This window comes from Paroedura picta, chromosome 5 (genome assembly GCF_049243985.1).
Source record: "Paroedura picta isolate Pp20150507F chromosome 5, Ppicta_v3.0, whole genome shotgun sequence".
Classification (NCBI taxonomy): Eukaryota; Metazoa; Chordata; class Lepidosauria; order Squamata; family Gekkonidae; genus Paroedura; species Paroedura picta.
Genome location: NC_135373.1, coordinates 119,834,388 through 119,849,543, shown reverse-complemented (window position 1 = coordinate 119,849,543; position 15,156 = coordinate 119,834,388). Strand labels below are relative to the sequence as shown.

The following is a 15,156-nucleotide window of genomic DNA, read 5'->3' as shown; positions in this document are numbered from 1 at the left end:
AAGAAGACGTGGTTTCCTGTTTCTATGAGAGATTCATAGCCATGCAAATTTCAGCTAGAGGATCATATTCTTCAGTGGTGAGAAAACATACATGGTCTTTGTTCTCATCCACTACAGACACAAGACACTCATCTACTGTCCCACATTTAAGCTCACAAGCTATGATCCAAGCTAGACATGACAATGGAAGAGTCGTGAATGTATCACCCACAGACTCCAGTCAGCGGCGGTGCCCCAGTTTAGATCATTATTATTGTTGAAATTTATTTCCCACCATGAGCTGGCCCAGCCATTAATGTTCTGCAAAACACAGCATGTTTCTATTTTTTTGTTAAATAGATTTTTATTTTTCATTTATAAACAGTGTGTGTGTGTGTGTGTGTGTGTGTGTGTATGCCACTTATATGCCACTTTTCCCTACCCGAAGGAGGCTCAAAGCAGCTTACAGTCGCCTTCCCTTTCCTCTCCCCACAACAGACCCCCTGTGAGGGAGGGGAGGCTGAGAGAGCCCTGAGATTACTGAAGAAGAAGAACAGTTGGTTCTTATATGCCGCTTTTCTCTACCTGAAGGAGGCTCAAAGTGGTTTACAGTCGCCTTCCCTTTCCTCTCCCCACAACAGACCCCCTGTGAGGGAGGTCAGGCTGAGAGAGCCCTGAAATTACTGAAGAAGAAGAAGAGTTGGTTCTTATATGCCGCTTTTCTCTCCCAGAAGGAGTCTCAAATGGGCTAACAGTCGCCTTCCCTTTCCTCTCCCCACAACAGACACCCTGTGAGGTGGGTGAGGCTGAGAGAGCCCTGATATTACTGAAGAAGAAGAGTTGGGTCTCATATGCCGCTTTTCTCTACCCGAAGAAGTCTCAAAGTGGCTTCCAATCGCCTTCCCTTTCCTCTCCCCACAACAGACACCCTGTGAGGTGGATGAAGCTGAGAGAGCCCTGATATCACTGCCTGGTCAGAACAGCTTTATCAGTGCCATGGCGAGCCCAAGGTCACCCAGCTGGCTGCATGTGGGGGAGCGCAGAATCGAACCTGGCATGCCAGATTAGAAGTCCGCACTCCTAACCGCTACACCATAAACATTATGCAGGTTATACTCCAATAACATTTTAGTACAACCCTCCCCCCGCCATCCGTCCCCGTATAGTTTATCTTCTCAGATAATTTAAGGACCCCATTGTTCTTGAAAATCTTCATCTGTTTTCCCATTAACTATCAATGTCAGTTTGGCCATTTTGGCCAGGTCTGCCAACTTGGTCATCCAATCCTCTACTGAAGGTAGGTCTTGCGTCTTCCATTTTCTAGCCTTGCCACTGTTGTCGCATGGAAGAATAGACTTCTGTTTTGCGTTGGGAGGCACTGCAGTGGTATACTTAACAACATATTCTCAGGTTTCAATGGGAATCCTAAACCCCGTCTTTCCTGCATTATAGTGTGGACTGTAGCCCAGTATTTGTATTACTTTTTCACATTTCCACAGTATGTTTCTATTGACGCAAGATTATATTCCTTAAAATGCGATCTAGCTTACATCTAGCTGGCCTCAACTGGGAGGAAGAGCTCTTTCTTGCAGGCCCCACCGAACTCAGATAGCGTAGATAGCAGCCCAACCTAAAGTCTACACCATGGATACTCAAACTGCGGCCCTCCAGATGTCCATGGACTACAATTCCCAGAAGCCCCTGCCAGCGAATGCTGGCAGGGGCTTCTGGGAATTGTAGTCCATGGACATCTGGAGGGCCGCAGTTTGATTACCCCTGGTCTACACAGTTGGGTGGAACTTATTTCCTCTGAACAACACCGCTACCAACAGCACAAGTTCAACGAGCAACACATTGCAACAGCATGCGCTAAGCCAGTGCTTCCTGGAGCATGCATAGTCCAAGGTAACGGGGGAGGCAGCACAATGGCTTATAATGAATGCAAAAGGAAAAGGGGATCCGTATCGGCAAGTCCCATTAGCCTGTTATTTCAAGGACAACCAAGTGAACAAAATTAAACTCCTCTTCAGAAGGTGCTTTCCATTGTAATTTCAACCGGGTCTGGGTGGGATTAGAAAAAAAGAGCAAGGACAAATACACGACAATAATGTGACCATCTCCACAATCGGGCATTGTTGTGATTGGCTGATCTTCTTTTAACATTGACTGTTTACATTAACGGTGCAACCGAGGTCGGAGGACGCCAGACGCTGGAATGCTAAATAAAGTGCGTGAGTTTCCGCGGATGAGTCTGGAGCAGCATTTCAAGGTGACCAGATGGGATGGGGGGGGGGAGCTTATCGAGAGGGCAATGCGGCCCCCACAAGTACAAGAGGGTATTGTGTGTACCGGTGCCGATGCCCGCTTCCCTTCCTGTCTGATTCAAAGGCTCCGAGGCTGTTGTCACCCAGCAAAGTCGGACAACGAAGGACGGTTACAGGAGGAGAAGTTGATATATTTGGAATCTGGCATTGGGGGATGAGTCTTATGGCTACCATGGACCACACACACACACAAGAGACAAATAAATGGGTTCTTCTAGACCTGAATCACTACACCAAGGTCAATTGGTAACCCGGGTTTGATTCCCTGCTCTTCCACATGCAGCAAACTGGGTGACCTTGGGCTCATCACAGCCCTGACAGTGCTGTTCTCACAGAGTAGTACCAGCAGGGCTCTTACGGTTCCCATCTACCTAATAGGGTGCCTGTTGTGGGGAGAGGTAGGGAAGGCTATTGTAAGCCACGGAGACTCCTTGTAGAGAAAAGTTGAGGTATAAAATCCAACTCTTCTTCTTCTTCACCAAATTTAGCCTGAAATCTTCCTAGAATTTGAAAGGGCCACATAGGCTATCTAGTCCAACCCCCTGTTCAATCATGGATCACTGACAGTGAGGGGGAGGTCCGCACCTCCTTAGTAATTCAAGGAATCAAAAGATGTCATAGTCCCATTGTATACGGCACTGGTCAGACCACACCTGGAGTACTGTGTGCAGCTCTGGAGGCCTCACTTCAAGAAGGACGTGGATAAAATTGAAAGGGTACAGAGGAGAGCGACGAGGATGATCTGGGGCCAAGGGACCAAGCCCTATGAAGATAGGTTGAGGGACTTGGGAATGTTCAGCCTGGAGAAAAGGAGGTTGAGAGGGGACATGATAGCCCTCTTTAAGTATTTGAAAGGTTGTCACTTGGAGGAGGGCAGGATGCTGTTTCTGTTGGCTGCAGTGGAGAGGACACGCAGTAATGGGTTTAAACTTCAAGTACAATGATATAGGCTAGATATCAGGAAAAAAAATTTCACAGTCAGAGTAGTTCGGCAGTGGAATAGGCTGCCTAAGGAGGTGGTGAGCTCCCCCTCACTGGCAGTCTTCAAGCAAAGGTTGGATACACACTTTTCTTGGATGCTTTAGGATGCTTAGGGCTGATCCTGCGTAGAGCAGGGGGTTGGACTAGATGGCCTGCATGGCCCCTTCCAACTCTATGATTCTATGATTCTATGAAGCCACGGTCGTTGGTTTGCAAGATGTGAGTGAGGTTGTTAATGATGATTCTGTGATGTTCTGTGATATTCTGCGATGTCTCTACCCAAGCCAAATTTCTTGATTTTACACGCACATAAATCTGGCAAGTGCATCAGAGGTCAAGAAACTGGACTGGCTAGAGTCCGTCCCCCCTGGTCAGTTGGCAACCCAACTTGCCAGGCCTCAGCCCCAACCCCCTCCGGCTTGAACGAAACCGTTCCCCGATGTGGCAGTCCTCTGACGGAATCGCCCATGTCTGATTCCTGCTTGTTTAGTCAATGACATTCTTCCTACAGCCCCTGCCATGCCTTGTAACGCAGACTGAGACGTACAATATGCAGGATGGGGCTCAGCATGTTAATATTTTTAGACAAGATTGAACTTTGACATTATTGAATCTGTCTGCTCGGATTTAATCATTCCGGGGGCAGGACAACGTCTGGCTTCCGACCAGGAAAGGACACTGGGACGATCGCATGCTGCGCATCAAGATGCTTAGCTGACAAACAATTTGGGGGAATGAAAAGTTGTGGCACCCTCCAGCAATCAAACAAAGGACCCCGCGCCTGCTCGAAAGGTCTCGCGTGGAGAGCTCCAAAATTTGGAGTCCCTTTAGGCTCTAGGGAAGCTGCCAGCAGCCTCCGTGGCACGACGGTGAAGCGAAACACAAGCTGTATTTTGCCATCTACTCACAAATGTACATTCTCCGAGTCTTAGGAGCCTTCCGTAGCGGGGAAGGAGGAACTTTTAAGGATCTAAATAAAGCGCATCTCGAGCCAATTTGATTTGCATCGCCGGTTTCATTTAGAAACGAGGGGGATGGGTGGGAGAAGAATCCTTTTCTGAGGCTGTGAGGCCGATCTGCCCAAATAAATCGGAGTGGCGTCTCCGAACCGGGAGCCCATGAATGTTTTTGATGGTCGCCGTAGCGCTTGGAAGATCCGGATTGCGTGCTCAACGGGAGTGGTGTGGTTCAACAGATGAACGTCTACGCGTGGAGAGGCCGAATAGAAAACGGGCAATGTCTAATTGGACTTCCTCCTGTATCACCCCCCCCACACACACACACACTGTGTTGTGGTTCCTTACTCAGGAGGAATTTTGAGAACTGGTTTAAAAACTGTACTTTTAAGCATATTATCAAGTACATGTTGAGAAGGGACATGATTGCTGTTAAGCATTTGAAAGGTTGTCATTTAGGACAGGGAGTGGTTCCTGTTGGCAGCAGAGGGTAGGGCCAGCAGGAATGGTTTCAAATCACATGTAGAACAATTCTGGCTAGACATCAGGGAAAAGATTTTCACAGTCGGAGTAGTACAGGAGCGGAATGGGAGGTGGTGAGCTCCCCTCACTGGGGGTCTTCAAGCAGCAGCTGGACAGATGCTTATCCTGGATGCTGATCCTGCATTGAGCAGGGGGTGGGACTAGATGGCCTTGAAAGGCCCCTTCCCACTCTAGGATTCTATGGGTCTAGATGGCCTGTATGACCCCTCCCAACTAGACAATTCAATGTTGTCCATTGCCCTGAGTCCAGTTCAGTGGAGAGGGCATTTTATAAATATTGTCCGTCAAGCTCAGTATGGTCTGACATCAGCTCTCCAACTTATCACAGCGATGAAGAATATGAGAAGAGTCAGTTTTTTACATCCCGCATTTCGCTATCCGAAGGATATCCAAAGTGGCTTACAAATACTTTCCCCTTCCTCTCCCTGCAACAGATACTCAATGAGGTAGGTGGAGCGGACAGAGCTCTAACAAAACTGCTCTGCAAGAACTCTTCTAAAACGACTTGGGATTAGCCCACGGTCACCCATCTGGCAGCATGGGGAGGAGCGAGGAATCAAACCCGGTGCCCAGGTTAGAGTCCACTGCTCTTTACCACTACCCCCACCTCACATGAAACTGCCTTAGACCGGGGGTAGTCAAGCGGTGGTCCTCCAGATGTCCATGGACTACAATTCCCATGAGCCCCTGCCAGCAAACGCTGGCAGGGGCTCATGGGAAATGTAGTCCACGGACATCTGGAGGTCCACAGGTTGACTACCCCTGCCTTAGACCATTGACCCATCAAGTTAATTCTTTTCTTTTGGGGCCCACTGCAGCTTCTCAATGTCTCAGGTAATTCTATCTCATTGTTTGCTTCCTGATCCTTTTAAATTGATATGACAAGGATTGAACCTGGGCCCTTCTGCCTGCCAACAAGATGCTCTTCCACTGAGTCACGGCCCTTCCCCAGTGGAGATGGTGGGGACTGACCCTGTACAGTAGTTTTCCCTTTTGTCCACCCTGAACCTCCGGCCCATGAGTCTCACTGAATGCCCTGGTGGTCTTCAAGCAGGGGCTGGACAGATCTTTATCCTGGATGCTTGGGGCTAATTCTACATTGAGCAGGGGGTGGGACTAGAGGGCCCCCTCTGACTATATGATTCTATGTTTGTGTATATATATCTGGGCTGGATTTTCAATGTTGACAATGTGCTTCTGTTTGGTTCGAATAGGTTTTAAGATTATTTTGTCATTATGTAGGCTTTTCCATTCTATTAGCTTCTACGGTGGCCCTGATGAGGGCAGAAAGGCGGGGTAGCAATTTGGTCAAGAAAGAACGAATAAACCACACAATACGAGCCATTGACAGTTGTGAATCCTGCCCTTCGCTCAAAGGCCTCTCATGCCCCTGTTGCACACCCAAGAATCTAGGCCCACGAATAGAACGTTGACCTCAGGTTCTCAAGTAACCACCCACAGTCCTCAGTCAACACCTTAAGCCGCCTGTAATCCTCACCTGCATATTAAACAGCTATATTCGGCTAAACTCTCGCCGAATATTGTGTAACCGCAGTTGGCTGGATGGCACCGCAGTGTATCAGTTCAGCCATAAGGTTAGACTGCCTTTGAAATTGTTCCCCCGGGGCATTGTTATTATATGTTAACAATGCTTATTACAGCTTTGAGGCCACACTTTAAAAAAGAGAGAGAAAAGATTCCTGTTCTATTAATAAAGAAAACGAGAAAGTGACATAATTGCTATTTTTAAATGGATGGGAGGAAAAATAAGATTAGCCCTTTTAACATTAAGCAGAGATATGCGCTTCATACCTCGGCCGTATCATTAAAATGGCTTTCAGAGCCGGGATTTGTATTTGGACAAAGAAATAAAATGAAATGGAAATGGGAAGGAGTGGTTAAGAAGCTGAGTCGATGGAGGGGCTAGAGTCCCAAGGGGGGCTTGCTGCAGGAGCTCAGGGAGAATATTCGTGGATCTCATCCCACGAACCGCACCAAGATCCACATTTTGTATCAGTCGCAGAGTCGTTCTCAAAGATGCTCCCCCGACTGGGTCTTCTTCTGATTTATGAACCCCCTCCCCGCAGAACTCTGGTTTTGTTGACATCATTGCGAACAGAAATGGTACAAACCAGATTTCCCCCCCTACTACAAGCGCAATAATATAACCCTCACCCAACGTGGAATTGGGAAGGATTTTGTCACAAAGCCTGCTGGGCAGATGGCAATGCCAGAAATGCTCACTTCCCAACAGAAATGAAGATATTAGTCAAAATTAGGGGGAGGAAGAACGAGCATGTTATTGGGTTCCTCTTCTCAGGGAGGAATGAAAGGTTGCAAGAGGCACAGGGCTGCCATTAAAAAGGCAGTCTTGCATCTCCTTCCCTCACAGCTCTGACGAGCAAAGGTGGGTGACATCATATAACCATCGCGCTGTGTCCTGGTAACACCAGCCAACAAATCGAGCCAAGGAAAACGAAAGCTTGTTGCCAGCATCCTATGCCTATTTGCCTAATGTTCTAATACTGTAATCCTATTTGCCTTCTCTCCCTATATGCCCCCCAAAGAGCCCTTCGCTCTGCAAACACCAACATGTTGGTTGTCCCCAACCCAAGTGAAGGATGCCTGGCCTTGACCAGAGCAAGTGCCCTTTTTGGCCCTGGTTGCAGCCTGGTGGCATGAGCTGCTATCAGAGATCTGGGCCCTGACGGAATTGTCAAAGCCCCAAAGGGCCTCCAAGATGGCGCTCTTCTGCCAGGCCAAGGTTGCACTCTTACTATCTGAAAGGGACCCCCTGCCAAACCACCTACTCAGGCTTAGCCTGAATTATTTCCCTGCCACCAAAGCCAGGTCAAGTATTTTAACCTCACCAAATTGAATGCCCAGCCCGGATGATGGATTACCCAATGGGGTGACTGGAGCGCTTTAAACTGGATTGTATGATTCTGACGTTTTTATTGTAAAACTCTTCTTATGTTGTAAGCTGTCCCAAGACCTTTTTGGAGAGGGGTGGCTTAGAAACCGAAAGAAATAAGTAAATAAAGGAGAAATAATAGGCCAGCCCTATGCTTTAGGATGCTTTGGACTGATCCTGCGTTGAGCGGGGGGTTGGACTAGATGGCCTGTATGGCCCCTTCCAACTCTATGATTCTATGATTCTATGATTCTATGATTCTATGATTCTATGATTCTATGATTCTATGCTTTGACCACCCTGACTCCACAGAGAAAGGGCAGGAAAAAAATCCAGTAAATAAGGAATAAAAATAGATTGGCTCGCTCGGCATTATGGGGCACAATGCTGCTGTTTTCAGAGGCAGACACAGCTAAACGGCAAGGCTTAGTTCCACCTAGTTCTGCCTTAGTTCCGACTAAGGGTTAGATCCAACTAAATGGGTAATTTCCACTGATTGTTCCATCCTGCTGCAGAACTTCCTCTAGGTCATTGCTCAAAGCTCCATGCTCTCTTTTGTGTAGATCTATGGACTGCAGTGGAAAAGGGGAGGCTGGAAAGTTCTGTCCAGATTCAATCCCATGTTTTCTTCTAAGGAGGAAAGAATATATACAGATTCATAGAGACATGGCCCCCCGGGGAGAAGAATGTGACTTTGTCTCGCAAATGCTCCCTCCTTTCCAATTCCTTTATATAAAACATTTCTGTGTTCCTTCAGATCTCTCTTAAAATCCACCTTTCTTATGAAGCTCCTTTTAAACTCTGTCTCGTCTCCATCCCCAACTACAAAGATGACTAAGTACGTGCCACTACAGTTGCTCACCTCCCACCGACGGGCAAGAACTGAAATGATCTGCCAGAAGATGTAATGATGGCCACAAGCACAGATGGCTTCATAAGGCTGATTTGGCAGATTCATGGAGGGGAGGTCTCTCAGAGGTTACTATGACTAAAGGGAACCTCCATGTTCAGAGGTAGCCAACCTCTGCATTCCAGTGCCGGGAGGAAACATGTGGGGCTGGCCTCAGCCTCTATGCCTTGTTGTTGGCCCTCCAGAGGAGCTGAATGGCCACTGTGTGAGAAAGGATGTTGGACTTGATGGTCCACTGGTCAGATCCAGCAGTGTTTTTCTGATATTCTAATTAAGGCTTTGGCTTCTGTGCCCTGTTGTTGGCCCTCTAGGGGAACTGGATGGCCAATGTGTGAGGCAGGATGCTGGACTAGATGGGCCACCAATCTGATCCAGTACGCGTCTTTTTATGTTATGTTCCATCATGTTCCTTCTGCCTTTCTTCTCCTCTGATTTCTTTCACAGGATCAGAATCACAGAATCATAGAGTTGGAAGGGGCCATACAGGCCACCTAGTCCAACCCCCTGCTGAATGCAGGATCAGCCCAAGGCATCCTAAAGCAAGATTTTTATCTTTAGCTCCTGAAGATAGCTCCTGGGATTGTAGCTTCCCTACATAATTATTTATGGAGCCAACTGAATGGGCAAAAAATGCTGTCCTAAGTTCTCATTCCAAGAAAAAAAGATTCTAGGCCAAAGAGCGATCTAAATTTTCATTGTGAAAGAGACAAAAATGGTACAGGAGGAATGGTAGATGTTAGGGAAACCAGGGATTAATGGGATTGAACCCTTTTTTCCATCCATTCATCACTCTATCCCCATCCATCCATCCACCCACCCACCCACCCACCCACCCACCCACCCATCCACCCACCCACCCATCCATCCATCCATCCATCCATCCATCCATCCATCCATCCATCCATCCATCCATCCATCCATCCATGGTAACTCTGTTGACAGAATTAGAGCCAAATGTGATATTGGGAAGCAATTTTGAGCCCTTCTGCTCTGACTTCCAGCTCCTGGCGGGCTTTGTTCACATGGAGGAACTTCTCACGGGCACTTCCTAGCATCGGTTTAGGAAATCTGTTGCTCAGCGTCTGAGATAATGCAGCGCCGTGAAGTTAGCAAACCAGATTGCCTCCCCTTTGCAAATCGAGAATAGCTAACTGGAAGGCTGCCCAAATAAGTCACATATTTGTACATAACAATATTCGCGCGATGTGACAGTAATTGAAATGGAGTGAAAAGGCTTGAAAGCCATCCAGAAAGGAAATGTGATAGGGTCACCCGGGTAAACACTGTTGGCTGATACATTCCATATGAGCGTGTTGTCCGACGGAAGCAATGAAACCCTACCGAACGAACAAAGAAATCCACCACCCAATTATCCGTTGCCCTTATCTGAAGGTTTGAAATCACAATGAAGTTGAGCTCTCTTGCCTTTTTGGAGGGGGGAGGGGGAGTGAAGGCTGAAAAAGGGAAGGCACATGTAATTAGGATTCATTGGCGGGGGAAGGAGCAAATAGCTTTTTCACATATTGTAAAACGTTAAACAGGAGATCCAACGAAATTAGTGTTCAGAACGCACGCAGAACCAGAGAACGGCTTTTAAAAAGACTTTTAAAAACACAACTGTCTTCAGTTGTGTTTGCTACCCCTCCCAGTTTAGTATCGTCTGTAAATTTAATGCATCCCCTCTAAACCCTCGCCCAATCCGAATCATTTATAAATATGTTGAACAACACAGGCCCCAGGACAGATCCATGGGGAACTCCACTTGTCACTCTTCTCCAAGAAGATGCTGAACCATTAACAAACACCTGTTGGGTACGATCTGTCAACCAGTTATTGATCCACCTGACAGAATTAGGATCCATACCGCATTTTACCAACTGGAAAAGAGAGCTTCTCCACCAGGGATTTCCAACATCTGCTGGTCCCCCCTCAGACACCCTCTTCCATGACTGGACATACCGACCCACCTAAGGATCTCAAAGTTACTGTTTCTGTTAAAATATTGTTCTAGTTGATAAGTTACATTACAATTATTATATTGTCATATTGCTATATTGTTATGATGTTCCATGTGACCAACCTATGACGTTCTATGTAAACCGCCCAGAGCCGTATGGAACGGCGGTATAAAAATCCAACTAAATAAATAAACAAACAAACGAACACCAAAGTGTGTTCCAGGCAGGAGACTTTTAAGAGGTGGCTTTCCATGAACTTCCTGGCTGCACGTGGAGGAGGAGTGGGGAATGGAAGCTGGCTCTCTAGATTAAAGGCTGCAGCTCTTAACCACTACGCCGGGGGTAGTCAAATTGCGGCCCTCCAGATGTCCATGGACTACAATTCCCATGAGCCCCTGCCAGCGATAGGAAATGTAGTCCATGAACATCTGGAGGGCCGCAGTTTGACCACCCCTGCACTACACCATACTGGCTTTTGGTCTATGAGTATTCCTGGCTAACCCAAAAGGAACACATGTCAAAACCTTTCATCTCGGCCAGAACTGGAAGAGGGTAATTTTTATTTTTATTTATGGACGGTGTATTCTTCTCCCAGTCATGAAATGGAGTTCTCTGACTGTCCCTGGTGGTTGAGTCTTGCAAACAACTTGAGGAATGGTGATGGAGGGGCTGTAACCAGAGGCAGACTGCAAAGCAAATTCAGCTTTTCGAACCAGCCGGACGAACAATGGCAAACCCTCAGTTGACCACAGGGATGCCAGCCCCCAGGTGATGAGCCCTGAGCCGGCTCGCTGGGTAGGGCAGTATATAAATTAAATAAATAAATGAAATAAATGGGGGGACGGACGGACGATTGAGGCTAACAGAAAATCAAAAGGTTGTTTATTTATTTAATTTATATACCGTCCCTCACTCGGGCGCCTCGTTTAATATGGCCACTAATGTGAATCTCACTCAAAGGACCATATGATTTACTTTTGTCTTTGTAGAATAGTCCCGGAGAAGACTCTTAACAAGTTGAAAAACCATCGTTACCGGGGATCGCTTCATTGTTAGATTGTGACATGATATGTTGCTTCATAGGACTGTTACTGGATCCTGTACTTTCCTAATTTAAGGGAGTTTTGTTGGGCAAAGAATATAGCTCTTTGATTAAGGTTCACATCAGTGGCCATATCAAATGAGACTTTGATTTTCTGTTAGCCTCAAATGAACCCAATGAACTTCAAGCAAAGGTTGGATGCACACTTTTCTTGGATGCTTTAGGATGCTTAGGGCTGATTCTGCATTGAGCAGGGGGGTGGACTAGATGGCCTGGATGGCCCCTTCCAACTCTATTCTATGATTCTATAATTCTAACCCCCCCTCCCCCAATATTTTCCATGTTCTACCATTTGGCCTTCTTGTCCACAGCCTCCAAATGGACCCTGGGCATTCTCTGGAATTGCAGCTCATTTCCAGATGACAGAGATCAGTTCCCCTGGAGAAAATGGCTGTTCGGGAGAGTGAACTAGAGATGCCAACCTCCAGGCCGGACCTGGAGATCCCCTGGAATGACAGCTCCCCTCTGGAAGATAAAAGATCAGTTCCCCTGAGAAGAATGGATGCTTTGGAGGGTGTACCTCCATCCCCATGTCCCAGTCCTACTCTGGTTCTATCTCCAGACCTGGAGCTGGCAACCTTGCCCCCTCATACACACACACATGCACACGCATGTCCACACATACACACACACACACCTGTCAGTAGCTAGGGAGGACTTGGCAACATTCACCGACCACTGAGTGGGTTCCTTTACGCCCACAAGTTCATTCCTCGGGGATCGGTCTCAATTTTCATAATAAAGAAGAACCAAAAAGTGGAAAATATAAAAGCCCGGAACCCGGCTTCCTTAGAGGTTACTGATAATTAACGCTGGGATATCAGTTTGCGGTTACAAACTGCGGGCTTAAATCTGCCCACAGAATTCTATTTGTTCAAACAGAAGCCTTTGTATCTCCCCCTCCCCTTTCCTTCTACCGCCACACACGGCTTTGGTTCCCTGTGATATATCTGTACATGATACGGCCTCCCGCAGAGAAAACTATTGCAAAGGGTTCTGACAGAAAATTAGCACCTGTCTCTTGCCTCCAGTGTGGGATTAAAGGATGAGGGGGGAAGGAAGAAGGGCTGGGCATAACCATGTGAAGGCACACCCGCTTACATGACCTTGGTAATGGCACAGCCTCTGCTAGGGAGGGTGGCCAATCTTTCTTTTTGGTGTGTGTGTGTGGGGGGGGAGGTGGAGATCTCTGGGCATTACAACTGATCTCTCAGTTATCCCTGAAGGTGGAATATAGAAGAAGAAGAAGAAGAAGAAGAAGAAGAAGAAGAAGAAGAAGAAGAAGAAGAAGAAGAAGAGTTGGTTCTTATATGCCACTTTTCCCTACCCGAAGGAGGCTCAAAGCGGCTTACAATTGCCTTCCCTTTCCTCTCCCCACAACAGACACCCTGTGAGGTGGGTGAGGCTGAGAGAGCCCTGAGATTACTGAAGGAGAAGAAGAAGAAGAAGAAGAAGAAGAAGAAGAAGAAGAAGAAGAAGAAGAAGAAGAAGAAGAAGAAGAAGAAGAAGAAGAAGAAGAGTTGGTTCTTATATGCCACTTTTCCCTACCCGAAGGAGGCTCAAAGCGGCTTACAATTGCCTTCCCTTTCCTCTCCCCATAACAGACACCCTGTGGGGTGGGTGAGGCTGAGAGAGCCCTAATATCACTGAAGAAGAAGAGTCAGTTCTTATATGCCGCTTTTCTCTACCCAAAGGAGTCTCAAGTGGCTTACATTCGCCTTCCCTTTCCTCTCCCCACAACAGACACCCTGTGAAGTGGGTGAGGCTGAGAGAGCCCTGATATTACTGCTGGGTTAGAGCAGTTTTCTCAGTGCTGTGATGAGCCCAAGGTCACCCAGCTGGCTGCATGTGAGGAGGAGCAGGGAATCAAACCCAGCTTGCCATATTAGACGTCTGCACTCCTAAGCACTCCACCAAGCTGGCTCTCTGACATTATGGCATTATGCTCCACTGAGGTCTCTCCCTCCTCAAACCCAATCTACCCACACACAGCGTGATGATGTATTCATTTTCTTCTGGCTTTCAAACACGGCACCCAGTTTGCACAAACTGCAATCGTTTTACCCGTTTTACTTACTTAAATAGTACTACTCATTTAACCAATAGGTGCTGGGCAGTACCACAGGGGTGGTCAAACTGTAGCTCTTCCGATGTCCATGGAGTACAATTACCAGGAGCAAAGGTTACCACCAGCAAGGCAGAGGTTCCTGGTAATTGTAGTCCATGGACATATCTGGAGAGCCACATGGATTACAATTACCATGAGCCCCTGCCAACATGATCTCCAGTTCACCACCAGCAAGGCAGGGGCTCCTTGTAATTGTAGTTCATGGATATATCAACAGAGCCACTTGTACTACAATCACCATGAGCCCCTGCCAACATAATCTCCAGCTCACCACTAGCATGGCAGGGGCTCATGGTAATTGTAGTCCATGGACATATCTGGAGAGCCACATGGATTACAATTACCATGAGCCCCTGCCAACACGATATCCAGTTCACCACCAGCACGGCAGGGGCTCCTTGTAATTGTAGTTCATGGATATATCAAGAGAGCCACTTGTACTACAATCACCATGAGCCCCTGCCAACACAATCTCCAGTTTACCACTAGCATGGCAGGGGCTCATGGTAATTGTAGTCCATGGATACATCTGGAGAGCCATATGGGTGGCAATTACCATGAACCTTTACCAGTACAATCTCCAGATCAGTGGGTAGTAGCCCTTGGACATAGAGAGCCAAAGTTTGGCCACCCCTGCATGGCATGATACCTTCCCTTCCCCCAAACCCCGCCCACTTCAGACTCCACCCTTTGAATCTCCAGGCACCCGGAGCTTTTAACCCTACTACCAGGAAGAATCAGAATCCAAATCAAACCTTAGCTGAAATTCTTCTCTCGCCATAGAAAGAGTCGCTTGAATTTCTGTTTATCTAAAAATACAAGGTCAGTTGTTCCAATAGGCTCACTCTGAAGGTTCTGTGAAATATCCACATTTGTCGGGCAAAATATTCCACCGTGTGCTGATATTATTACTCTGGTTATTTAAAAAAACAAACAAACTGGATGAGATGTTTTGTGCCTCCTTAGTTATAACATCAAGGTGGATGAAATCGCAATAAACTGAAATTACTGTCCATATTTATGTGAGTTTTTCAATTGCTAACAATGAGAGTAATTAAGGAAGACCCTAATCCACAAGTTAAAAATTAATCATCTGCAAGTTTGCAGCGAACAGAAGGGGAGAAGCCGGGATTTTTTTTTTCAACAAGATGGTTAGAGCAAATTCTTCATTTTGTTATCTTCCTTGCATCAAAAAAAGCAGCTCTAAAAAGAGATTATGTACCAAAAATATCCACACACCATGCATTTTGCCTCCTTCCTCTTCAAGCTTCTGCAATAGGGAAGATGGAATTGTTCCAGGAGATAAAATTTGAAAACTCATTTACAAGTACACCACCATGAACTTCTTGTCTTTGCCGTCA

General features: G+C 46.9%; 1 protein-coding gene across 13 annotated transcripts in view; it reads right to left on the bottom strand.

Moving 5' to 3' along the window:
• Window positions 1-15,156, bottom strand: part of SOX5 (SRY-box transcription factor 5) — a 909,709-nt gene that overhangs the window by 110,843 nt on the left and 783,710 nt on the right. The window lies entirely within an intron of this gene.